General features: G+C 38.2%; 1 pseudogene; it reads left to right on the top strand.

The window, feature by feature from the left end:
• Positions 1-23,023, top strand: part of LOC107131289 (NBAS subunit of NRZ tethering complex-like) — a 68,187-nt pseudogene extending 45,164 nt beyond the window's left edge.
• Positions 23,024-26,430: the final 3,407 nt, after the last annotated feature.

Genomic DNA, 26,430 nt, shown 5'->3' with positions numbered 1-26,430 from the left:
CCTAACAAAGCTTTGTACAGCTTTCTGGAAGGAACAGCTGTGTTTTCTAGTTTTTGTTTTTTTTTTAAACCATGTTTTCACCTAATCCACTTAGTGATCAGTGTACAGGGCTAATATTTTTGTTTTAAACAGAATTAATAAAAAGTTTTTCTCTAAATTTTATTAAGCATTCTGTTTTCTTTGTGAAAGAATAAGCTAAAAGTTGGGCATTTTAAAGATGCTAATGATAGAACTGATCAATCATTTAGAACTGTAAAGAATGGTCAGGTTTAGGGAAATACATATTCTGAAATCCCCCCCCCGCAATAAGTATAACATGACATGTTAAATTCTCTGATTGTAGATGTATACAATCACCAGTATAGATTTTGCCCTTTCATGAGGATAATAATCTGTTATCAAGAAAGTATTCTTGCTCTCAGATCACAGAACCCATGTAAATATACCTCCTCAATGTATGTGTAATCTTTTTTATTTCTCTATTCCAATTTTGAATTTTGTGATGCTCATGAGATCACTCTAAAAAACAGTCTTTGTGGTGTCAGTTAATTCATTTGACGTATTATTTTATAGTCTGCTAAATGTCAGGCATCATTTTAGGCTTGAGGATGTGGCAATAGACAAAACAAGGAAAAATGCTGCCTTTTAGGAATTTATATTCTGACTGGGGAAAAACCCTATGTCTTTCTTAAATGTTATTTAATTTACGATAAAGAACTTAACAGTGTTTTTACAGCAAGCATCTTAAACTCCTAAAATTTGTCCAAAAATAATTTGCTTTGTATAAGCATCCTGGAACAAAATCAAAGCACAGAAAGGTTTCTGTTTTTATGTAACTGTTGAGGATCAAGCCTAAGATGAAGCCATATTTGGTAAGAGTTAGTTTCTGATCCTACTGGTGATGAGATTGGTTTTGTATCTCAGTTTAAATGTGTCCTTTAAATATGCATATAGAAGGTCCTACTGGGGTGTCTGAACTAAAATATGAGAAGGTTCATGTTGCCCTCTGCTCGCGCACAGTCTGACTGGTGCCTCTGTCTAACTTGGTGGCCATCTACTAGCTGGGAGGGTAAGCTTTGGATTCTGTCAGGTTGTGTTTAAATCTGTGGCTTTGTCATTTATTGAATTTATGAGGAGAGACAAGTAGCTTGGGCCTCAGGTTTCTCATTATAGTATCAGGAGGATAATACCACTGCAGTGCTGCTGCTGCTAAGTCGCTTCAGCCTTACTCTGTGCAACCCCATAGACGGCAGCCCACCAGGCTCCCCTATCCCTGGGATTCTCCAGGCAAGAACACTGGAGTGGGTTGCCATTTCCTTCTCCAATGCATGAAAGTAAAAAGTGAAAGGGAAGTCGCTCAGTCGTGTCCGACTCTTAGCGACCCCACGGACTGCAGCCCACCAGGCTCCTCCATCCATGGGATTTTCCAGGCAGGAGTACTGGAGTGGGGTGCCATTGCCTAGGTAGGACCAACTTAGGTATTGCATATTAAAAGCAGTTTATCGTGTCTGGTCCATAGTGAGAAATCAATAAATATTAAAGGTTATGCTATTGCTGGCCATTCCTAATGTATTATTGTTAGTATTCTTACCATTATATCAGTGGTGATCTCATTTAGAAACACGTAGAAACATTTAGTTGTGCTGTGCCCTGAAAATGGAGCAAAAATGCTTTATCAACCTAAGGCTCTTTAGGCCTGCTTTTTGGAGTGAGTCTCAGAGCAGAACCTGTCTTTAATGTGTGATTTGATAAAAAATAGGCATGTTTTCTTACGCATTTCAGTTTATTGAAGGTTGACAAAGTCTTACAATTTTCTAGTCTTTTTTACCAAATTTTGTAGTCTTTTTATCAAACATTTGCCAAATAAATGTTACTTTGCTCAGAGCCCCACACCATTACTGATCATTTTAGTAGTAATCCTTATATATAATATGTATTTTATAGAGAAAATGCAAATCTCAACTTATGATAAATTTTTCTCAGTCTTTTGAAAAACATTTTGTGTAGCTTATGGAACCATGTCTGCTGTAATTAGAAAAGGCGGTAATAGTTTGCTGAATTAATTTTTTCCTTGTTCCTCAATTCATTGCTACAATTTATTCTTATCTTGGAAGAGTGAGCATTATTATCATTGTTGTATCCAAATGTTTTCTTTTCTACCTATTCAGTGATCTGTGATAAAGTATTAGTTACTGATGTGGAAGGAAATAAAATAGTTTTTTACTTGGTGACAAATGAAATACTGTGATTTTGGTGTCTATTGTAATTAATTGTCTATACGACTGAAATTTAAAACCATGAAGTCACATGCCTTCAGAAATGTATTTTTGGTTTGCTAAGACATTGCATGCTAGCTAAAAAGTGGGTAAAATTCTGTTTTAAAAACAATATAATAAATTTCTTATGTATATCTAACAGGGAACTTTGACTTCAGAAAATTTGCAACAATAATAATAACTTCAGCAGTCGTGTCTGACTCTTTGTGACCCATGGAGTGTACAGTTTACGGAATTTTCCAGGCCAGAATACCAGAGTGGGTAGCGTATCCTTTCCCCAGGGGATCTTCCCAACCCAGCGATTGAACCTGGGTCTTCTGCACTGCAGGCAGACTCTTTACCATTTGAGCCACCAGGGAAGCCCATAGATGCTGCTTCTGCTGCTACTGCTAAGTCGCTTTAGTCGTGTCTGACTCTGTGCAACCCCATAGACAGCAGCCCACCAGGCTCCCCCGTCCCTGGGATTCTCCAGGCAAGAACACTGGAGTGGGTGCTATAGATAGATAAATCAACCCTGCTGATTTCCGGGTCTTCACAGCTTCTCTGTTCCTTGTAACCCCCCAGCAGTTTCCTGCTGCTATCTACATAAAGACTACCTACCTTTTCCCCAAATGCTTATGAAGTATTTTTTGTGTAAGACCTGTTCCATAGCTTAGGAAGATAAGAAACTGCAAAACATAACCTCATACTATACAAAAGTGCAGTCCTTTCTCTGAGGCTATGATAAATTTTAGGAAAGTACTACCATTGATACTCAAATATGAGATAAGATGTTTTATTGAACTATAAAAGCAAGGTGATTGAAATTTGTTTTTAGAATTTTTGTCTTCATTCTTAGTTCAGGATGTTTGTGTTGTTTTCATAGATTTACGGACTATTAGAGCTAAAAGTTACTTTAGTGGTTGGAAGTGCTTCACTTTAGAAAGTCATGTGCCAAGTACTGTACAGCTGGTTAAAAGACCGGTGGGTTTATGCTTTCCTTGTCTCTTCCTTCATAGTGCTTTGCTCTGCTGTCTTACATTGCTTCATTCTTCCTTTTTAGTTTATTCTTAACGCCGTGCAATCAGGACTTATCTTTGCCTCTTACATTTTCCTTCTATCATTTATTGGTGATATTTTTAACTTGCAGAATTATTTCTTCACTCTGATTATTAGCTGTGTCCTCTCAGCCTGGTCCCTGGTTGCTCAGCTGGTAAAGAATCTGCCCGCAATGGGGGAGACCTGGGTTCAATCCCTGGGTTGGGAAGATCCCCTGGAGAAGGGAAAGGCTACTCACTCAGTATTCTGGCCTGGAGAATTTCATGGACTGTATAGTCCGCGGGGTTGCAAAGAGTCAGACATGACTGAGTGACTTTCACTTCACTTCTGGCTGTTAGGCTGTCCAGTATAGGCACCACCAACCACATGTAGCTATTTAAATTTTAAATAAAATTAATTAAAAAGTATTAAAAGTTTCTTGGTATCAGTGTCACATTTCAAATGATTGATATGAATATATGTAGCTTAGCAGTTACTGTATTGGATAACCCAGTTAGAGAACAGTTCTGTGATCACAGGAAGTCAGGCTGTACAGTTTTTGAGAGCAGGGGACCATTTATGTTAGCATTAAAAATATAAAATATGGAGTTTTGATAAATATTTTAGAATGTTTGAGTGAACTCAGCCATACCACCTTTAGTTTCTCGTTAACTTTTTTGTTTTGAATTTTCCTTTTCTTTTTGAACCATTTTACTATCAAAGAGAAATCAGCAGTTTGGATTTTTTATTTGCCTATTGTATATGATATGTGTCATATACTACTTAAGATACCATAAAAAGAAATCTTGGAGGTTAAGGTTACAGGATTGATTACTTTTGTATTATGTTCCTTATGTTTCCAGTCATTGAGGTAATGTGTCTTTTAAATGTATGTGCTTTTTTTTGAAATGTTAAGTTATGACGGTGATTCCTTGGTGATCGTTCCTTGGCACGAACATAAGCACCGAGATGAAGACTGGTGTGAGGAGCTGGAGTGCAGGTAAGAACGAGCCAGGGGGAGAGCGCTTCATGTCCTTGTAGGATGGATGAATAGCAGGCCCAGTGCAGGTGGTGTGTGGTGGGTGGTTTACTGGATGGTGGTCCCTGCTTGAGAGTTTGAGGGACGTTTTTTAACAGCTTGACTGTACTCAAGGTATGTTAAAAAATTTAATGAAAAAATATTGAATGGCTACCAAGGAGTTATTCTACAAGTGGTCCTTATGTAACAGCTCTTCTCATTCTGAGGTATTCCTTTTCGGTCTTTGACATATACAGGTATGTTTTTCATAGCTGTTATTGTGGTATGTGTGCAGTTTTGTTCTTGATTCAGTTTTGATTTTCACTTTTATAAGACTTTACCGTGGAAAGCCTCAGAACATTGAGGCATCAAGTTCTGTAGAAGTGGGTGGGTGATGAGGTGTGGGGCTGAAAGCCCGTACAAGGGGCATTTGAATCCCTTTATTGCCTTACTCTTCAAAGTCAGATAAATGCTCATTGCTCATTTTTACATTTGATATGAGTCATCTTATATTTTTACATTTTTTTAAGCTATGTGTATGAACTGTCTGATAAATGATAAATAAAAGCCCTAAGCAGTAGTGTGATCATTGCAAGTGAAATTTGGGACTTTCTTCATGTTGGCACTCCCCCTTCATTCTGTATCTTTCGCTGTTGATATCTAAGTGCATAGCATATCTAACTCCTAGTTAACCTTTTTCACTCTGATGAGTTTGGTTATAATAGCAATCGAATGCCCTGTGTTTTTGCTGTTACATGCTTTAATTTTTTTTTTTTTTATTAAAGTTCTGTGTAGTTGCAAATAGATTAAAAGTTTAAGATTTTCTGCAAATTTTGTTAAAAAAACAACAACCATACTCCTTTGTTCCCCTTTTTTTGTATCCTGCTCTCCTGAAGCAACTACTTTGAATTCTTTTAAAGGAATGTTCTATTATTTACTCCAGTCTCTGAATAACAGAATTGTATAGCTACTTGGAAAACTCAGCAGTGGCCACAGGACTGGAAAAGGTCAGTTTTCATTCCAATCCCAAAGAAAGGCAGTGCCAAAGAATGCTCAAACTACCACACAATTGCACTCGTCTCACACGCTAGTAAAGTAATGCTTAAAATTCTCCAAGCCAGGCTTCAGCAATATGTGAACTGTGAACTTCCTGATGTTCAAGCTGGTTTTAGAAAAGGCAGAGGAACCAGAGACCAAATTGCCAATATCTGCTGGATCATGGAAAAAGCAAGAGAGTTCCAGAAAAACATCTATTTCTGCTTTATTGACTATGCCAAAGCCTTTGACTGTGTGGATCACAGTAAACTGTGGAAAATTCTGAAAGAGATGGGAATCCCAAACCACCTGATCTGCCTCTTGAGAAATTTGTATGCAGGTCAGGAAGCAACAGTTAGAACTGGCCATGGAACAACAGACTGGTTCCAAATAGGAAAAGGAGTATGTCAAGGCTGTATATTGTCACCCTGCTTATTTAACTTATATGCACAGTACATCATGAGAAATGCTAGACTGGAAGAAACACAAGCTGGAATCAAGATTACTGGGAGAAATATCAATCACCTCAGATACGCAGATGACACCACCCTTATGGCAGAGAGTGAAGAGGAACTAAAAAAAGCCTCTTGATGAAGGTGAAAGTGGAGAGTGAAAAAGTTGGCTTAAAGCTCAACATTCAGAAAACGAAGATCATGGCATCCGGTCCCATCACTTCATGGGAAATAGATGGGGTAACAGTGGAAACAGGTCAGACTTTATTTTTCTGGGCTCCAAAATCACTGCAGATGGTGACTGCAGCCATGAAATTAAAAGACGCTTACTCCTTGGAAGGAAAGTTATGACCAACCTAGATAGCATATTCAAAAGCAGAGACATTACTTTGCCAACAAAGGTCCGTCTAGTCAAGGCTATGGTTTTTCCTGTGGTCATGTATGGATGTGAGAGTTGGACTGTGAAGAAGGCTGAGAGCCAAAGAATTGATGCTTTTGAAGTGTGGTGTTGGAGAAGACTCTTGAGAGTCCCTTGGACTGCAAGGAGATCCAACCAGTCCATTGTGAAGGAGATCAGCCCTGGGATTGCTTTGGAAGGAATGATGCTAAAGCTGAAACTCCAGTACTTTGGCCACCTCATGCGAAGAGTTGACTCATTGGAAAAGACTCTGATGCTGGGAGGGATTGGGGGCAGGAGGAGAAGGGGACGCCAGAGGATGAGATGGCTGGATGGCATCACTGACTCGACGGAAGTGAGTCTGGGTGAACCACGGGAGTTGGTGAAGGACAGGGAGGCCTGGCGTGCTGTGATTCATGGGGTCGCAAAGAGTCAGACACGACTGAGCGACTGAACTGAACTGATAGCTACTTTTTGATGTTTTTAGTCATGGCCATTGTCTGTGGACTTGCTTCAGTGGAAGATAGTGGTTTCGTTTCTTTTGCTCCATATACTCCTTTCCTTTTTGAGCATTTACGTGACCCCCCACTCCCCTTTAGTCTTTTACCATCATTTCAGTGTAATTTCAGCTTAATGCATGGTATAGGTCAGCCATATTTAACTAGAAATCCACAGTTGGCATGGGTAATGAGAGATTGAAGACAGAGATAAGTTGAAAAAGGTGGGAGATTGATGGTAGATACAGTAGAAGGAAAGGTGTGTGGTCTTCACTTTAAGACGGTGCTTTTTGAGGAGAGCCCTGTTCCAGTCACGTGATGCTTCCCAATTCTCCTTAGCCTGTGCCTTTTTATGATTCTGAGAAAGAGATAAGAAGGAATAAGGGCATTTCTTCTCAGACAACAGTAAGCTAAATTGTAAGCTAAACTTGCTGTGCTGGGAGTCTTAACAACTGTAAAAATGAAAAGCTAGGAAAAGGCTGACAAAAGAGAAGATGTTTTTGAAGCTGATACAGATTTGCAGGACATTTCTTTTTTAATTCATCTATTTTATTGCCTTTCCCCTACCTCCTAACCATTTCTCCCACCTTGCATCTTCCACCTCTGGTGATTACGTCTGGTGATTCTCTGTATCTGCAAGTGAGGTTATGGGATACCTTGTGGCTTTTTCATTTACAGTTGCTCCTTGAACAACAAAGGGGTTAGTGGGGCCTGACACTCTGTGAAGTCAGAGGTTTGCCTATGACTTATAATCCATCTTCCCTCCATACCCGAGGTTCCCATCTATGGATTTGGCCACCCATGGGTGGCGTAGTACTGTAGTATTTACTGTTGGAAAAAAAACCTGAATGTAAGTGGACCCACACCGTTCAAACTCATGTCGCTCAAGGATCTACTGTAATTCTGTCCTCTGCTTGATTTAAGAATACTGAAGGAAGAAAAACATGCCGTTTCTGTATTCATGAAGTGTATCATCTAGCAGGAAAGATGCTGCTGCAATAAATTACTAATGTGATGAGTGTTATGAAAGTGAAGTACAAGGGCCACTGGGAGACCTAAACTTGGTGGAGGTCAAGGAGAGTTTTCCATAGGAAGTGATGTGAAATCTGAGATTCAAAGGATCGATAAGATTTAGCTCAGTGGACCGGTGAGTTTGGCTTATGAGTGAAGGGAGTGTTTTAAGAGAGGGAAGAACATTTGGGAGGCTCAAGGCAAGGGCCCCTTTAAGGACTGAAAATAAGACCTGTATTGTTGAAGTGTACAGGACAGAAGTGACACTGGCACCAAGATGAGGCTAGAATATTTTAAGGCAGGTGACAGGCTACAAATAGTCATGAGGACGATAGAATCATGTTTCTGTTTTAACAAAGATAACTATTTCCTCGAGATAGCGTGAATTCAGTTTTGACCTTGTTGCATTTGAAATGCCTAAGAGCAAATAGAAGGGCAGTTTTGGTGCTTTCAAGTGAAGTCTGGGTTAGGGGTGAAAATATGTTGGTGAATTTATATTGTAGAGTCTACCAGGAGACCTAGAGACAATATAGTGAGAAGACAGGAGAGCCGGAGAATTTGGAAGAGGTAGTATTTAACAGTCGGCTCTGGGAGGAGAGTCTAGCAAAGATGACTGTGAAAAGGAGCAGCCAGAAAGATGGGACGTGCATGACTTGACAGTATGGCGTAACGGCATGGCATGCTGGAATGGAAGACAAGCATGTTTCTAGGAGGAGAAAATGTTCAAATTCACAGTGCTGAGAGGGCAGTAAGTTAAGGACCGAAAACAAAATATCAAAGGAACTCTTAAGTTGCTTGTGGATATTTTTCCTCTGAAATGGGAAGATTTCAGGAGATTGGGTGTGACTTTTATGCTTCAGAGATGAGGAGAAATCACAGGTCAGATGTTAACGCAAGTTGCGAAACTAGTTAAACGACTACCCAGTTTTAACTACAGTAGGTTGTCTGAGGCATGTGGATAAAACACCCAAATATTTGTGAGCTTTGGGTATGGTGAGATACTAGAACAGCTAATAATTCCAATGAAAAGAATACCTAAGTAAATAAAAGTTAAACACCTGCTCTGTGCCAGACAATATTCTCTGCATATTTTATTTATATTAATTTGAAAATTCTTGCATAGTGTTATTCCCCATTTTTGATATGAATAAAATGAATCTTAGACTAGTTTTAACTAATTTTTGCAAGATTTCACAGCTTTCAGTAATAGAATTGCATTTGAGTGCTGACTCCAATTATATTATATTATATTATATATATAATATTATATATTAGTAATATATTAGTAATAATTATACCACTTGTGATTTACTGACTTACTTTAGGGACTTCCCTGGTGGCTCAGTGGTAAAGAATCTGCCTGCAATGTGGGAGACCTTGGTTTGATCCCTGGGTCAGAGAGATCCCCTGGAGAAGGGAATGGCAACTCACCCCAGACTTACTTTAGATGAATGAATATCCCTAATGGAACATGGTCTTTCCCTCTATTTATATCTGAAATATCTTAGTTTAAGTTGTTATTTTTTTCTTTTTTAGTTCTTAACCATTGAAGGGAATTGGCCAGCATCATCCTCGTAAAAATGCCTCATAATTCATGATCCCTGTGATGTTCTCCCTGTGTACCTTCCTTTAATGTTGTTTCTTTTCCCCTCCTGTTGGCAGGTAGTATAGAGTAGTTCCTAATTTTGCAAATATCAGTGCATTACTATGTTGCTGATACCTACTAAAGTTATATTAGCATCATAAATAAGGCATATTTCTTCTTATTTTTATGAAGTTGGGAAACAAGACTTCTTAATTTACATTTGGCTCAGAGTCACCTTGGGGTGTCTTTACTGAACTGGGTCTGGCTGGCCACCACAGTCATTGCGATTTAGTTGGCCTGTGGCAAGTACGCCGCCATGTGCATTTTAAAGCTACCCAGGGTGAGTCTGATTTTATTTAATACTTGATTGATTGGGGGCATAATTTTTTTTTTTATTTACTGTCTATTCTGATTTTTTTTTTAATTGGGAGAGCTAATAGGAAACTAAAGCATTCTGCAAATTTCCCATTTATCTTGTGTATCCGTGCATATAGGAAAACACACACAAACACACCCTCCCCCAAGTGTGTCCATCCATCCATCCATCCATCCTGCCAGTCTCAGTAACTGCTCTCTCCCTATCTCTGTCTTCCTCTCTTTCTCTCTCATAAACTCATTTTCCCCAGCATTTCAGCCAGTTATTAGTTGTTTTTTCTGTGCTCTGCAGAATGGTGGTTGAGCCGAGTCTTCCGGATGAGAGTGAGTTCCTATACACCGCACAGCCCGAGCTGCTGCGGTACCGGAGCTCCCGGCTGGCAGTGGAGGAGGTGATGGACTGGTACGGGAGCAGAGCAGAGGAAATAGAACATTACGCCCGGCAGGTGAGGCTGCAGTGCTGTGGCAGATGCTCCGCATTCAGTGTGTGTTCTGGCTGCAAATAGCAGAAAAGTTGTTCAAAAATCTTTCTTTATAAAGTATAAGCTGCAAAGTATGTACACACTGTTACAGATTTTCCATGTATGCTTGAATAGGCTTCATAACATTTTAATTTAAAAGATTTTTTATCAACGTTGAAATGCTTGATTTGCCCCCCTGTCATGTTGCAGAAATGTAGTTGATGATTACTTTGCTTTTCAGGAACCCTGTTTGAACTTTGGTTTCTAATGCTTCTCTGAAATCCAAGACATGATTTCTCTCAGTTTCCCATGAAGCTGAGATGTGTCCCAGCTTCATCAGAGAGGGGTGTGGAAGAGACAGATGAGGGTTGTACCAAAGCTTGTGAGTGTGTGAAGATTGTTCAGTCGTGTCTGACTCGTCGCGACCCCGTGGACTGTGGCCTACCAAGCTCCTCTATTCATGGAATTCTCCAGGCCAGAATACTGGAGTGGGTAGCCGTTCCCTTCTCCAGGGCAATCTTCCCAGCCCAGGGATTAAACCCAGGTCTCCTTCATTGCTGGCGGATTCTTTAACTACTGAGCCACTAGGGAAGTACCGAAGCTTAGGAGATCTAAAAGAGAATCTCTTCCACTCATAGACTGGGTGACTCCGGATCTGCTTGCTGCCTACCTTTCCAGTACCTTGGGTTTTTTTAGGGGCTTAGATCTTACTAGACTCAGTGATAACAAATAAAATCATCCAGGAGAGACCATTAAAAATTCCACTAATTGAATTCTCTGCAAATGGAAGCAAAAGTTGTCTTCATCCTGGTGGATAGAAGTTGATAGTTCGGAGCCTCTTGAAATCTCATCCAGGGTCTGGCTATTGGGTGTCTTTTTTATTCTACTTATAGTCTTGGCTTTGGACCTCCTGTCCTAACATCAGGTTTTCATTTGAAGGACCATTCCAGAAGGTCTCAAGAGCAGTTGCACTGTAGGAAGGAAGAAACCCCTTCGTTTAAACTTCTAGTTAGTGTATCTGTCGTGGCCCTGTGTCTCCATTTGATAGAGTTCTTGAATTTCTGCTTAGTCTAATTCCTGTTTTTTAGTATTCATAGAATTGAAGATGAATTATTTTGGAGCTGATGGGATTATTACAGATCCAGCTTTTTCGAGGGTGGCCAAAAATATATATGATGGACTTTTTCAGGTTTTTGGAAGACTACTGAGGACATTTGAAAATGTTTAGAATTCTAAGATACCAGAATGAAAAGAATCTCTGGAGGGGTTCTGGTCTGATTTTCTATGTTATAGGTAGACAAACAGATTCACAGAGGAGAAAGTGAACTACTTGCTCAGGGACACACAGTAGCAGAACCAGACGGAATCTAGGTCTCTGCACAATCTTTCTTATGAAGTCCATATAAAAATGGACAGTTGCACAGCTCTCAGTGACTGAAAGCAAGATAAATTAACCTAAAAAAGTGGTTCTCAATTCTCAGATCCATAGTATTTTTTTTCTGTAGCAACTATTTTGTAATACTTCCTTATTATCCTGATGTGAGAATCATGGACATATCTCATTTACATAAACAGTCTCCAAAAAATTAACACAGTGACTTAACAGTGATAAAATCTATAAATGCTTCATCATGAATACACTAAAAAAGAGACTAAAGTCCGTGAGAAATCACTTTGAACAAGACAGCTGACATTTGCCAATAGATTGAGGGGTATTGCTGAATTAAACATCACGAATGGAATGTGATCAACTCATGGTAAATTTTTTTTTTTTTTTCAGGATATTTGAGAAGGTAGGCAGGAATTAGGGCGAGGTGGTTGTGTAGGACTTCCCTGTACACGGTGGGATGTCTGGCATCCTGGCTTCTACCCATTTAATGGTATGAGTTCCACTAATCCTTAGGAAAGGCAGAATTGCCTCTCACTTGATAACTTAGTACTGTCCCCCTGGTGGACAGTACTGCTCCCGTTAAAAACTGTAGTCTTAGACCAATATCCTGCGTCTGTAAATGACCAGATGCAGGATATTGGTAGGGGTCAGGATATTCATAGGGGTCAGGGTAAGCAAAGGCCTTATTACTTTGCTGATTCAGGAGAAACTCAACCTGGTAATAATTGATGAAAGTTATCAAGTGAGTTGAAAAGGTGCAATTTTTGTAGTTTGTATAGGCAAATGTAGGTTGTATACCATGTAGATAGATCCCTTTTAAGAACAAAGTCATCATTTGATTTACACTTACAGGAATTTACAAATACCTATAGTTGACTGTTGTCTCTGGCTTACGAGAAAAGGGATCTTGTTTGAACCAGTTTTGTTGGAGCACTTTGTGGTTTTTAGCTGAACTTCTAGATGTAACACTTATTTTTTGCCTTTTTGAAAATGGGCATTGTTTTGAGCATGAGGTGATATCTCACTGTGGTTTTGATTCGCTTTTGCCTAATTTTAATTATTTTCAACATCTTTTCACATGCCTGTTGAGCATCTGTATGTCTTCTTTGGAAAATGTCTGTTCAGCTCCTATACCTGTTTTTTAATTGTGTTTTTGTTTTTTGTGTTGATTTGTATGAGTTCTTTATATATTTTGGATATTAACCCTTTATCAGAAATATGATTTGCAAATATCTTCTCCCATTTGGTAGGTTGTCTTTTCATTTTGCTGATGGTTCTCTTTGCTTGCAGAGCTCTTTAGTTTTGATATAGTTCCACTAATTTGTTTTTTTCTCTTGTTTCCCTTGCCTGAGGATAGATCCAGAAAGATGTTGCTAGACTGATATCAAAGAATGTTCTGCCTCTGTTTTCTTCTAAAGGTCTTAGAGTTTCAGGTCTTACATTCAAGTCTTTAATCCATTTTGAGTTGATTTTTTTGTATGAAGTAATAGTCTTACTTTCATTCTTTCTCATGTGGTTGTCCAGTTTTCCCAACACCATTTATTAAAGAGACTGTCCTCTCTTCATTGTATGTTCTTTGCTCCTTTGCCATAAATTAATTGTTCATGTATATGTGGGTTTATTTCTAGACTCTCAATTCTGTTTTATTGATTTGTATGTCTGTTTTTCTGCCAATACCAATTTTAGTGTTTAATGACTGAAATTAGTGTTGCAAAATATTTATTCAGGGGTTTAAAAAATAGCACTAACAGAGGAAAAGACCTATACTGGAATGCAAAATGAATTATTTTTTACACTTATCTTCTTTATTTGGTTGTTTTATTAATAATTTATTTTTTAGAGATGTTTTTGATTTCTAGAAAAATTGAGTAGAAAGTACAGAGTTGCCATATACTCCCCTCATCCCCCCACTTATTCACTAGGTATCTCTGTTACTAATATCTTTTATTTGAGTGATATGTTACAATTGATGAACCAAGATGTCTTAGTGGGCAGGTGGATAAATACAGTGGTACATCCACACAGTGAAATATTACTCAGCTCTAAAAGAGAGGTGAGCAATCAAGTCATGAAAAGCAGTGGAGAAACCTAAAATGCCTATTCTGAGTTAAAGAAGCCAGTCTGAAAAGGCTGCATACTGCTTGATACCGGTTGTGTGACATTCTGGAAAAGGCAAAATGATGGAGGCAGTAAAAAGTTCAGTGCTTGCCAGAGGTTGGTGGTGGAGGGATGAATAGACAAAACACAGAAGATTTTCAAGGCAGTGAAAATACTCTCTATGTTACTGTAATGATGGGTACCTGTCATACATTTGTCCGAATCCACAGAAAGGAAACACCAAGGGTGAACCCTCATGTAAACGGTGAACACTGAGCGATAACGGTGTGTGAGTATAGGTTCATCGACTGTTACAAAGGCGCTTCCCTGGGGCGGATATTGGTGATGCAGGAGGCTGCGTATGTGTGAGGGCAGGGTTAATGTGGGCTGTCTCTGTACCTCCTGTTCATTTTTGCTGTCAACCTACAACTGCTCTAAAACATGAAGTCTGTTAAAAACAAAAGCGGAAAAAAAAAATAGCAGTTTCTGAAATACAAAATTTTGAAGTCTATAATTTCTAGACCTCTTGATTTCTGTTTTAGTGATTAAGAATAATTGTAAAGAGAAGAAAGTGATTTGGTGATGCTTTATTTAGTTGGCTGTATAGTTTCTTTCATCCTTTTAGTGATTTAGAAATGCTTATAATTGAGATACTGTTCTTTAGCTTTGTTTTATGTATCGATGTTTCATGTGGTTTGTGCTATAATTGAAGTGGTATCTGACACACTTTTATCTTTTTCATTTTTAGAGATTTAATTGATGTAGGACTACTTCTTCCTTTGTGCCTGTTTGGCTTTTGAAAACTTGTTTGTTGGTTTACGAAAATGTGTACATTTAGTGGTGACATTTATCTAGTAAGGGCTTGGGGTATGTGGTATAATTAGGTAAGTTGTAGTAGATCCTGCTTTAAGGTGTCAGTAGTTTGATTTTCAGACATTTTTACTTTGGTAAGTATTTTGGAAAGCAACCAATACAGAGTTGATGTTAGAAACCCAGATCTGGATCACAAAATGGGTAGTTTCAGATTGCTGATGTGCTGCATGTTCAAGCACGTCAAAGTTCTGCTTAAACAAAGTTGTATTGTGTGCATCAGGTTTCTTCATACGTTCTGAGATTTTCTGAGTTTTTTGTTTTTTTTTAATTGGTATACAGGTGGATGCGGCCTTTCTCACATTAAATGTACTTTGTTGGGGTATTGCCAGATCCCTTCTCTTTTGCCTCATTGCCTTCTCTACTGGTTGTTTTCCCCCTTATGTTTGTTTGCACCACTCTTTTCAATTGAACATGCAGTTCTTCTTCTCTGTTTTTAACTTCCTTATCTGTCAATTCCTGAGTCTTAGAAGGGCTTTGGGTGGATCTGTAATACTGCTTGGAGTTTTTTTCTCTGTACTGTGATTGTTTCCTCTCCCCCGTTTTCACTCTTTTCTCTCCCCAATGCATCCCTCATTATTTTCAGTAATGACTGTGCTTTGTATTTCATGGAGAAAGTTGAGAAATCATTTCCATTTGCCCTACTCTTTCCAGCTTTCTCAGAGGAAGAGGTCCCTCTTCTTTGATTCACTGGAACGTCTTTCCTCCCCTGTCCTCTAGGTTCCACACTCCCCACTCGCTGCTCAGGATTGTACCGGCATTCATCTCTCTCTCTGTCCTCTTATCTTCAACCTCTGGTCTATTACCTACTTTCTCCCCCCAACCTTTTTTGAACATAAAGTTCAAGTCATTACTATTTTGTGTGTATATATTCTTCCTGGCTTCTGTTTTAGCTATCTTCTTTCTATCACAGCTCGACTCAGACACAGCCACTCTGCTCCTGGTAATCACTTTCTCAGTGTTTGCTCATTTCCCTGGTGTTGGCTGCTCCTGCCACTCCATGGAAATACCATCAGTAAGGCCCCCTGTTAGCCTTTTAATGGCAGATCCCCCTCATTTGTTGTTCAACAGCATTGTCCTTTGACACCACTGCCCCTTCATCCCTGCATTGTCTTCCCCTTAGGCTTCTGTGATATCATTTCACTCTCTTCTGTGTCTTTGTATGAGCCATTCACAATCCTCTCCTCCATGTGGCTCAGGGTCTTTGACTTGTCCCTTAAATATTGCTGTCCCCTGGGGGCTATTCTTGTCACTAGTGAAGAGTCTTCTGATGCTAGTAATCACTGTTCTCCTAACTAGTTTTCTTATTTCGGTCCAGCCCATTTCTAGTTCATTCATATTTGATTTGTCATTAATTCAATAAACACTTACTGAATATTATTTCCAAAGTATAGGCCTGTTTATGACATGCCTCAGTCAAAAATCCTTCGGATTTGCGTTTCAAGGTAAACTGCAAACTCCTTAACTTAACAAATGATGTTCTTTTTTATCCGACTCTTCCCAGCTACTCTAGCCTTGTTTTTCACCCCTTCACTTCATACCTTTTCTTTTTTGTTTTCAGTTTATGAAAATGACTGTACTTTCACAACACTCACGCATCTCTCCCTTTCATGCTGTTCTCCTGCCCTTCTTCTTTGTTCACTTACTAATATCCACTGATTCTTTAAAACTCATTTTAAGTGGTCTCTCCTCTGGATGGCTTTATGACTCTCAGGTTGGGCTGCATGCCCTCTTCTTTGAGATCCCAGACACCCTTACTCCACTTGAGTCATTAATTTACCAGATTGTGTTTCCCTATGAGATGGAGATATCTTTGAAAGAAGAGATCTCATCTTACTCAGTTTTATGTTCCTAACATTTAGAATGGTACTCAGTTCCTAGTAGGCCCTCAGTAAATAATCATTATCCTAGGAGTCAAGGAGTAAGTAAGGAGCAGTATAAGGCACTGTGGGTTAAGGCAGCATTAGATGACTTTGCTGTCAATGAGCATATGTCATTTTATAAATCGGATTAGGTGATAGGAGTGGAATTGCTGTATGTTGAGCATCTATAGGAAAATTGTTCTTTGTTTTGCTCTAAGAAGGTCTAAATAGTTGTATAGAGTTAGTCATTCATCAAGTATTTATTGAATGTCATATATGGGTGGCATTGTGAAAGAAGAGGTACTGAACAGGAATATGGAAGCAAAACGTTCTTTTGGGGGCAGAATGGTCTAATGAATACAGATTAATTTCACATTATCACGAACTGGTGGTGGTTTAATCACTAAGTTATGTCTGACTCTTGTGACTCTATGGACTGTAGCCTGCCAGGCTACTCTGTACATGGGATTTCCCAGGCAAGAATACTGGAGTGCATTGTCATTTCCTTCTCCAGGGAGACTTCTCCACCCAGTGGTCAAACTTGCATCTCCTGCAGGCAGATTCTTTACCACTGACCCACCAGGGGAAGCCCATTATCACTTATTGTTAATATCTATGGTCCCCACACCCCATCCCAAGCTTGTTAATGTTTTGAGAACTAAGTAGGCAAATACATGTAAAACAGCTCTGAAAACTGTAATGCTCTATGAATTGAAGATGATTGTCTTTTATTTTTATTTCAGTATTTCTTGCAGATTATTTAATTCTTTTGAGGCAGTTTGGTGCTGGTATATTTTGTAAAGAAGTCTAATGTTTTTGTACTAAATAAGAACATTATTGATAATGTGATTTTATATAAAATGACTGTAAGAGTTAGATTCTATACTGGAGCTTTTACTTTAGAAAATATGCGAAAGAAGACATAAAACTCAAGAGACTTACTGTCTCCTTTCCCTTTTAGGTTGACTGTGCATTGTCGCTTATTCGACTTGGAATGGAGAGGAATATTCCTGGCTTGCTGGTTCTCTGTGATAATTTGGTTACTCTGGAAGCATTGGTTTATGAAGCTGGGTGTGATTTAACCCTAACCTTGAAAGAACTGCAGCAGATGAAAGACATTGAAAAACTAAGATTATTGATGAATAGTGTAGGTTTGATTTTAAAAGTTTCTTTTTTAAGTGATCCCTATATACTTTGACAAATGTGTATCTCAAAGCCAAAAGATGTAGTAGCCTTCAAACCAGAGAACTTAGTCAATAAAGGAAGGCTTCTTGACTTAAAAAAAATTAAATTTTATGAATAAATTCCTGAAGGCATCCGAAACCTTTCTGGCTGGTTTTGTACCTTCTTTGCCCTTCATTCATGCTTATCTATGAATGACTGCCCCCCTTCCCCCCGCCCCCCTCCCCGCCTCCCAGCTAGGCATATTTAAATTAGCTGTCATTGTAGTAACCATGTTTCTAAATCTGTCATTATGCTGGGCTGGGGCTGTGAGGGCCCTCTAGTGTGTTCATGGCACTAAGGAGATGAGCTGCAGTGCTCTTGCTGTCGGCTCTGCCAGCCCCAGACAGCAGGTGATTCTCCTGCTGCCTCTTGGGTCCTTAGGAGGCTTGAACTGGAGTGTCTGTTAGAGAAAGTGTTGACTTTCATTGTTTGTGAGTCTGGTTATCTTTGATCCTTATGACTTGTCTGTTATTACCAGGTGTTAATATTTAACTTAATGTGTGTGTGTTTTGGTGAAATGCATTTTCAGTGTTCTGAGGACAAGTACGTGACAAGTGCCTACCAGTGGATGGTTCCCTTTCTTCATCGCTGTGAGAAGCAGTCTCCTGGAGTGGCTAATGAGCTGCTAAAGGAATATTTAGTAACTCTAGCAAAAGGGGACTTAAAGTTACCCCTGAAGATATTTCAGCATTCCAAGCCTGATGTAAGTAGAAACGTCTTCAAAATCTCTGTACATTTTTCCCTTAGGAATTATGTTTTATTTACAAAATTTGTAATACTCGGCTTTGCAAGTAATTTCTCTTCAAACCAGAAGAAGTGGTTGTCATTTTATTCTTTAAAAATGTTTTATAAATTGAGTCCAAAAATATTTTGAAAGTTCATCAAATGATGTTTATCTTGATTGATATACTCGAAGTGTATTGACTTTCTACTACATTGTGGAAAAGGCAGTACCAAAAAGTCTTAATATTAATAGTTGAAAGATAATGAATTCTTACCATAGGCAGGCACTTTTCAAGTATTAACTTATTTAGTCTTTATAACAATCCTAGGACGTAGATATGTTTATTACATTAATATTACAGGAAAAGAAAATCATGATATAGACTGGTTAGGCAGTTGCCCAAGGTCAGGGTAAGGAGAGGACCTTAGGTTCGAACATAAATTTTCTAATTTCCCAGCTATGTTCTTAACTATTGTGCTTTACTGTAATACCAATAGAAGAAGAAAAGATTTCTGCCCTTGAAGACCTTCAAAATATTTATTAAGTTCTTTAGGATCTCATAAGGAGATCTTTTGATTATTCTAAATAACTCTTATATTTGCTTAAGACTGATCTACCTGTCTGTCTGTGTATCTGTCTTTCTATAGGGTTCAGATACTTGTTCAGATTCACTGGTGGTAAGTTGTTTTCTTAAACGAGGCATACTTTTGCAATATAAATAACCTCTTAATTTAGCCATGAATAAAATATGCTGTTTCAAGGGATTAGTGGCTCTCTTTCCATTGGAGGGACTCAAGCAGAATGGCATAGTCCTTTGAGACACTAACTTTGTAGTGAGAGTTAAAGCCTCAGGTTGTGGTGTGAGCAGAAGCCCTTGAAGGCCTCCTCCAGTCCTAAATTCTGATTGGATGTTCTTCTTGTACTGCCTTTGTTAGCAATCTGAAGTCCTCTAAGGTGTATGGTCATAGACCAGTGTAATAAAGACAGAAAGGAAAGCATTGCTTACTTAAGCTCACACAGTTTTAGGTTTCTGGAAGGCCTGTTTGTCAGAAATGTCTCTGTTTATTGATCAAAGTTTTCCGTCTTCTCATAAGCACCTTCCACTTAGTATTCTGATTTTAAGTTTGGGGTGGTGTACTGTGAGCCAAGGGTGGGTTGCTTATGACAGCAGAATGCTAGGTGAGAAGCAGGATGGATTGAATATGAATGTTTTATGAGGAAGAAAGAAATGACTTTAAATTCTTCCCAGTAATCTTGTTTGTGATCCTTCTTCTTTACAGAGTCTTGTAAATCCTTTGTATATAGTCAGCTTTTTGTTGTTTTTACTTGGCAGTTTAGCATGTGCCTTTTGAATAAAACATATAGCCATTTGTTTTTGTTGGAATTTGTCAACATCAAAGCAGAGAACAATGGTATTTGCTGGGCTCTTCCTTTCCAATCTGCTGTCTCTGTTTCTATCAGTGTTATCTTTCTGCAATGCAAATTTGATCATATAATGATCTATGCACAGTCTCTGGTGACCTACCATTGTCTGCAGGGTAAATGTTGGGCTGTGGTAAGTGGTGTAGAAAGTTCTTTGGGGTCTACTTTTAGTCTGCTTCTTTAGCCTCATTTCCCTCCACGAAGGCACTCGTTCACTCACACTACTCACCTTTTCACTGTCAGGTTCTTTCATGCCTTTTTATGTTCTTTGAGGATGTTTCCTCTGCTTGGCATAATCAAGCCCCTTTCCATCACTTAGAGCTTCCCCAGTGTCTCAGACAGTAAAGAATCCGCCTACAGTGCAGGAGACCTGGGTATAATCCCTGGGACAGGAAGATCACCTGGAGGAGAGCATGGCAACCCTCTCCAGTATTCTTGCCTGGAGAATCCCATGGACAGGGGAGCCTGGCGGGCTGTAGTCCATGGGGTCACAAAGAGTCAAGCACAACTAAGTGACTAACACTTTCGCTTCTTTTAATTATAAATCCCTACCTATCAGTCAAGATCTGACTGTCATTTATCCAGTGATTCTCATGGAAAATAAGTGTTACGTACAAGTAATTTCCACTCTTGTTTTGCTGTGCCCACCATTCTCATATGGGGATTGCACTATTTCAGGTTTCAAAAAGACTACCATATTTCCAGTTCTCCAATACTCATAGGGCGTGATCCTTCGGAGTCCAGAGTAGAAGCACTGGATACTTGCTTGGCCCTTCTCCTTGAACATCCGAGACTGTATCCCAGCAATGGGGATATAGGAGATTGTCTGCTTAACGTTGTAAACTCTCAGCTGCAGTTTCCTGCTGGGCTTGGACTCACACTCCTTAGGAAGTTGAAAAGTGCCTCTGGGACTGTGCTGTTCAGTATGGTAGCCACTAGCCATGTATGGTTATGTAAATTAAAAAGGAAAACTCAGTTACTCAGTCCCACTAGTTTTTTATGCTATTCGCAGTATTTTATAATTACAAACTAAGCTACAATGTCCATATTTATTTTGTGTTGTTGGCATATATATATCTTCAGGGTATATTCCTACAAGGGGATCCTGGGCTCTAAGGATTGGGTTGTGTTGGTATTACTGCATTTCTTTACAGATAAGTTGTTCCGATTTACATTTCCACCAGCAGTGTATGAGCATGGCTCTTTCTCTACAACTTTGCAGACAGAATATGTTGTCATATATAAAAATTTTTGCCACCACGATGGGTGAAAAAGGGCATTTCAGTGTTGTTTTAATTTGTGTTTCTCTGAATATGTGTGAATTTAATCATTTTTTCTTGTGCTTGACAGGCATTGTCATTTTTGTGAATTGTCCATTCCTACTTTTTTTCTGTTGCTCAGTCTTTTTTCCAATTTTCACTTGGATTTTAGTCTCTTTGTGCCTTAACTTTTAGAAATTCATGCGTATTGGTGTAATTAGTTATTTTTCTGTGGTTTCTAGTGTGAATATTTCACCTAGTTGGTAGATTATCTTTTGACTTTGTTTATCGTATATTATGTCATGCAATTTTTTTACAGTTCCCTTTATGTAAAATAGGAATAACACCAGTATTATTTACAGGATGTTTTGAGGATTTGTGAATTAATGCATATAAGGCACTTAGAAACGTTACCTGGCACACAATAGTGCTTCCCTGGTGGTTCAGATGGTAAAGAATCTGCCCACAACGCAGGAGACCTGGGTTCAATCCCTGGGTTGGGGAGATTCCCTGGAAGAGGGCATGGCAACTCACTCCTGTATTCTGGCCTGGAGAATTCATGGACAGAGGAGCCTGGTGGGCTACCCCCGACTGAACGGCTAAGCATAGCACAGGCACACAATAAGAAAATGAGAAAAGTTAGCTACTTTGGTTAATTTTTACTGACGCTTTTATTGTGCCCTTCGTTGCCCCTGTTTCACCAGTTTGTCACTTTGCAACCTTAGGTAACTTACTCTTTGTCAAATGTTGATGTCAAATTAATGATCTATTTTGTAATACCTTGAATAAGTATATAATATAAATCCTGTAGCCCAACTACTTTAGAAAACTTTACTTCCCTGGTAACCTCATTGTTTCTTCTTTCCATCCTTTTCTTCTATTCATCTGTTGATATGATTTTTCTACTGAGAAAATACCCTTTTTTGGCAGCTTCTCTTCATCACTTTGCTGGGTTTTTTTTGTGTGTGTGTGAGTTTCTACTAAAATGTTGAAAAGCGGTGGATCTTTATTATGGAAATCATCTTAATCTTATTTTGTTGTTGTAAAGGGTGCTAAGAAAGTACTTTCAGTCTTCTGTTTTGGAGACAATAATATAAGCATTTTACTTTTATTAATTTATTTAATTCTCACACAGTGCTATTAGGAAGATGTTAATATCCTAGTTTTATAGATGAGAAGGGGCTTCCCTGGTAGCTCAGATGGTAAAGAATCTGCCTGCAATACAAAATAAGGCACAAATCTGTTAACTTCTATATCCCAGAAAATACTCTAAGAATGGCTCTTACCCTTTGTGTCTTGCAATGGAAAAGTGACCCTAAATAGCCATCTTTCTGCATCAGAAATATGGAGTATGTTTCAGGATATGAATATTACCACATTCCAATGTGACTTCTTTTGAAAAAAATGTCAGTACTGTTGAGTTAAATGACTAATACTTAATGCATACTGAAAAATAGCAGGTTTGAACATCTCTGAATATTAGTTAAGGAATTTTATATATTTTTTTAATTGAAACATAACATTTGGCTTTAGGGTTAGAAATGTTGTTTTTAATGAATTGCCTTTTTAATTCACTATGTTTCTTCTGTCTACTTTATCTTGAATGGGTCATAAATTGAAGAATCTGTTTTCAGCAGATGCAAGGCTTATGGGTACAAATTGTCTTTTCTTGCTGATTCTGTAATTAAAATGCAATTTCATTTAGAGTTATTAAAGACCCCAAAAGTCTGTAAGCTAAAAAAAGCCAAGATTTGTTTCTGCAGCTGATTAATTGCACTATTTAATATTCTATTGACAGTGGTACTGGTATATGGCAAAACTGAATGTAAATCTATTGACATTTCACACAGCATGCTTTATTTCTCTAGTTGCAGCAAAAAATCATTCCTGATCAGGACCAACTAATGGCAGTAGCTCTAGAATGCATCTATAGCTGTGAACGAAATGACCAGCTCGCGCTTTGCTATGACATATTAGAATGTCTGCCACAAAGAGGATACGGGTAAGAATCCACAGTGTGCCATTTTTGTGGTTGTGTCTTGTTACCCTAACAGTTATAGTGAAAACGTTGCTTCTCTGAATGTTCATTATAGAGAATTTGGGGAATATAAAATAAATAAAGAAGAAAATGAAATCATATGCAAACCTGTTGCCTCAAGATAAACACTTTTCTAGTAGTGTATGAGAAGTCACTATAATTTTGTGAGCCTTGATAATTATCCTTTAAAAAATAAGCAATATCACTATCACCACAACAAGAAGCCCTTTAAGTAGATAGACAATAATGTGTCTTTGTTTTAAATTGTATTTCTAATTAATCTTTTCCCATATTTTTGGGCTAGCTGTATTTCTTCTATGAATTGTTTGTTCTTGGCCCTTGCCTTGAATAAAACTTTTAAGTGATAATGTGTGGATATACATACCTCATTTTTTTTACATCTTATATCTTTATCGAGATATAATTAGCATTCAGCACCATATAAGTTTGAGGTTTAAGCATAATGACTTACATATGTTGTGAAATGATTACCATGTTTAAAATAAAACTTTTTTCCTTATGGTGAGAACTGTTAGGATTTACTCTGTTAGCAACTTACCCATACAACATACTTCAGTGTTAACTATAGTCATCATGTTATATGTTACATGCCCAGTATTTATTTATCTTACAACTGAGAGTTTGTACCTTTTGACCACCTTTATTCAGTTCCCCTCTTGTAACCACAAATCTGACCTCTTTTTTGGTTGTGTTTTTTTGGTATGATATCTCCTGTAAGTGGGATCATACAGTATTTGTTTTTCTCTGTCCGACATATTTCACTTTGCATAAAGCCCTCAAGGTCCTTCCATGTAGGCATAAATGGGTGACTTCCTTTTTTTTATGGCTGAATAGTATTCTATCATGTGTGTATATCACATTTTCTTTATTCTTTCCCTTTATCCTTTGATGGGTACTTATATTGTTTCTGTATCTTGGGAATTGGAAAACATGCCGCAGTGAACATGGGGTACAAATATGTCTTTGATATAGTGATTTGGTTTTACTCAGATACATAACCAGAAGTGGAATTGCTAGATCATATGGTAGTGTTATTTTTAATTTTTTGAGGAATGAATATACATAATTTTTAACTGGGCTTATGTTTAAGTAGGAATTTACATAACATTCTTTTGGATCATTTAGGTGTATGGAAATCCGATTTGTATTTTCTCTTTGAAAGTCACACAACAATCATTACTTTAACTAAACTTTAAAAATGTAGTATATATTATAAATTTCATATCTGGAGAAGTTAAAAAAGCACATGGAAGAGCACTGAATGAAAAATCAGTGGGCCTGTCTCTATGCCTTTGTGATGACAGCTGAGTCACTGCTGTGGTCATCAGTTTCCTCGTTTGCAGAATCAGCTAATTAGACAAGAAGTCCTCCTCATGCTCTATTTCTTTTTCTCCCTTCTCTTTCTTTTTTGCTGTCTTTTCTTTCCAAGGAAATATTTGTGTGTGTGTGTGTGTAATGAATGATAAAAGTCACTGATTTTGCAACCCATTGTGAAATAATTGTTTCATGTAATCTTTCAGTTCAGTTCAGTCACTCAGTCGTGTCTGACTCTTTGCGACCCCATGGACTGCCACATGTCAGGCTTCCCTGTCCATCACCAACTCCTGGAGCCTTCTCAAACTCATGTCCATTGAGTCGGTGATGCCATCCAGCCATCTGATCCTCTATCGTCCCCTTCTCCTCCTGCCCCCAATCCCTCCCAGCATCAGGGTCTTTTCCAATAAGTCGACTCTTCGCATGAGGTGGCCAAAGTATTAGAGTTTCAGCTTCAGCATCAGTCCTTCCAGTGAATATTCAGGACTGATCTCCTATAGGATTGACTGGTTGGATCTCCTTGCAGTCCAAGGGACTCTCAAGAGTCTTCTCCAACACCACAGTTCAAAAGCATCAATTCTTCGGTGCTCAGCTTTCTTTTTGGTCGAACTCGCACATCCATACATGACTACTGCTGGAAAAACCATAGCCTTGACTAGATGGACCTTTGTTAGCAAAGTAACGTCTCTGCTTTTTAATATACTGTCTAGGTTGATCATAGCTTTTCTTCCAAGGAGTAAGAGTCTTTTAATTTCATGGCTGCAATCACCATCTGCAGTGATTTTGGAGCCCAAAATAAGTTTCTCACTGTTTCCATTGTTTCCCCATCTATTTACCATGAAATGATGGGATCTGATGCCATGATCTTTGTTTTCTGAATGTTGAGTTTTAAGCCAACTTTTTCACTCTCCTCTTTCACTTTCATCAAGAGGCTCTTTAGTTCTTCTTCACTTTCTGCCATAAAGCAGAAAGTCTGGTCTCATCTTTAATAGTACTGAAATCACATGAAAAATTGATGGGGAAGGAATACTCACATGGTAACAAAGTATTACCTTTAGCAGATATTTTAAACTTTTTTTTTGTAATTTCATAAGGGAAATATACATTTATAAAGTTCAAGTCTGACTATTGTCACATTTGATCAAGTTATCAGAAATGGCATTACTTAGAGTCAGATAGCCTAGCAGTATGTGCCTCCTCGTGAGAAGCAGTATGAAGTAAAATTATTTACTCTGAATCTAATCAGTACTTTAAGCTGGACTTCTGGTTTACAGTAAATGTAGGGAATAGCAGAACAAGTTAAATAACACCTTGAAGAAAAAACCAGATAAATACAGACAGATATTCTAGAGGTCAGCTTGTCTTCAGTTTGAAAAGTCCATGTCGTGAATAAAAACAGATTGGTGGGGGTGAGGTGGAGCTATTCTGAAATTAAAGTGTCCAAGGGAACATAATCCCCTTCTAATCTTTAACCATAAAATAATGTTATGTACTAGTTAAAATGAGGGTACTGGGAGACTTGTAATAGACAAGCAAGTGTAGGCTTCTCTCCTGCCCCATCCTTGGATACCTGTCTTCATTATAGATCATGTTTTTTTCTCTTCTCAACTTTGTCTGTGTCCTTTAAAATATTATACTCATACTGTTTACTGATTTTTCCCCTCATTGAGACCAATGTACAGCAGAGTAAAGAATTAATCCATATCAGAGGAAGAGAAAAGACAATTGTAAGACGTTTCTCTGAAGTAAGAGAGAGTGTGAAAAAAGAAAGGAAAGATTACTAGGTATTTTTGACCTTGAAAAGGATTTTTCCACTTCTGTCAGAAGTGTGAGGGAAATAAATGGAAACAATGACAAGGAAATATTCAATACAAGAAAAAAAATGCATAAAAAGAAATACAATCATAACTAGCTCTGTGTAAACAGTATATACATAATCACAATGATAAAAATACCACTTTAAAACAAAGCAAAACAAAACAAACAAAAAATATCTCTTTAACTACACTGAGAAAATTGTTAGGAGAAGTAGGTATGGGGGCAGGGTAGGCTTCCATAAAACAAAGTCAATAATCATCTGAAGTT

This window comes from Bos taurus, chromosome 1 (genome assembly GCF_002263795.3).
Source record: "Bos taurus isolate L1 Dominette 01449 registration number 42190680 breed Hereford chromosome 1, ARS-UCD2.0, whole genome shotgun sequence".
NCBI classification, from domain to species: domain Eukaryota; kingdom Metazoa; phylum Chordata; class Mammalia; order Artiodactyla; family Bovidae; genus Bos; species Bos taurus.
The sequence above is the reverse complement of the archived record's forward strand: the minus strand, read 5'-3'. Positions and strand labels throughout refer to the sequence as shown.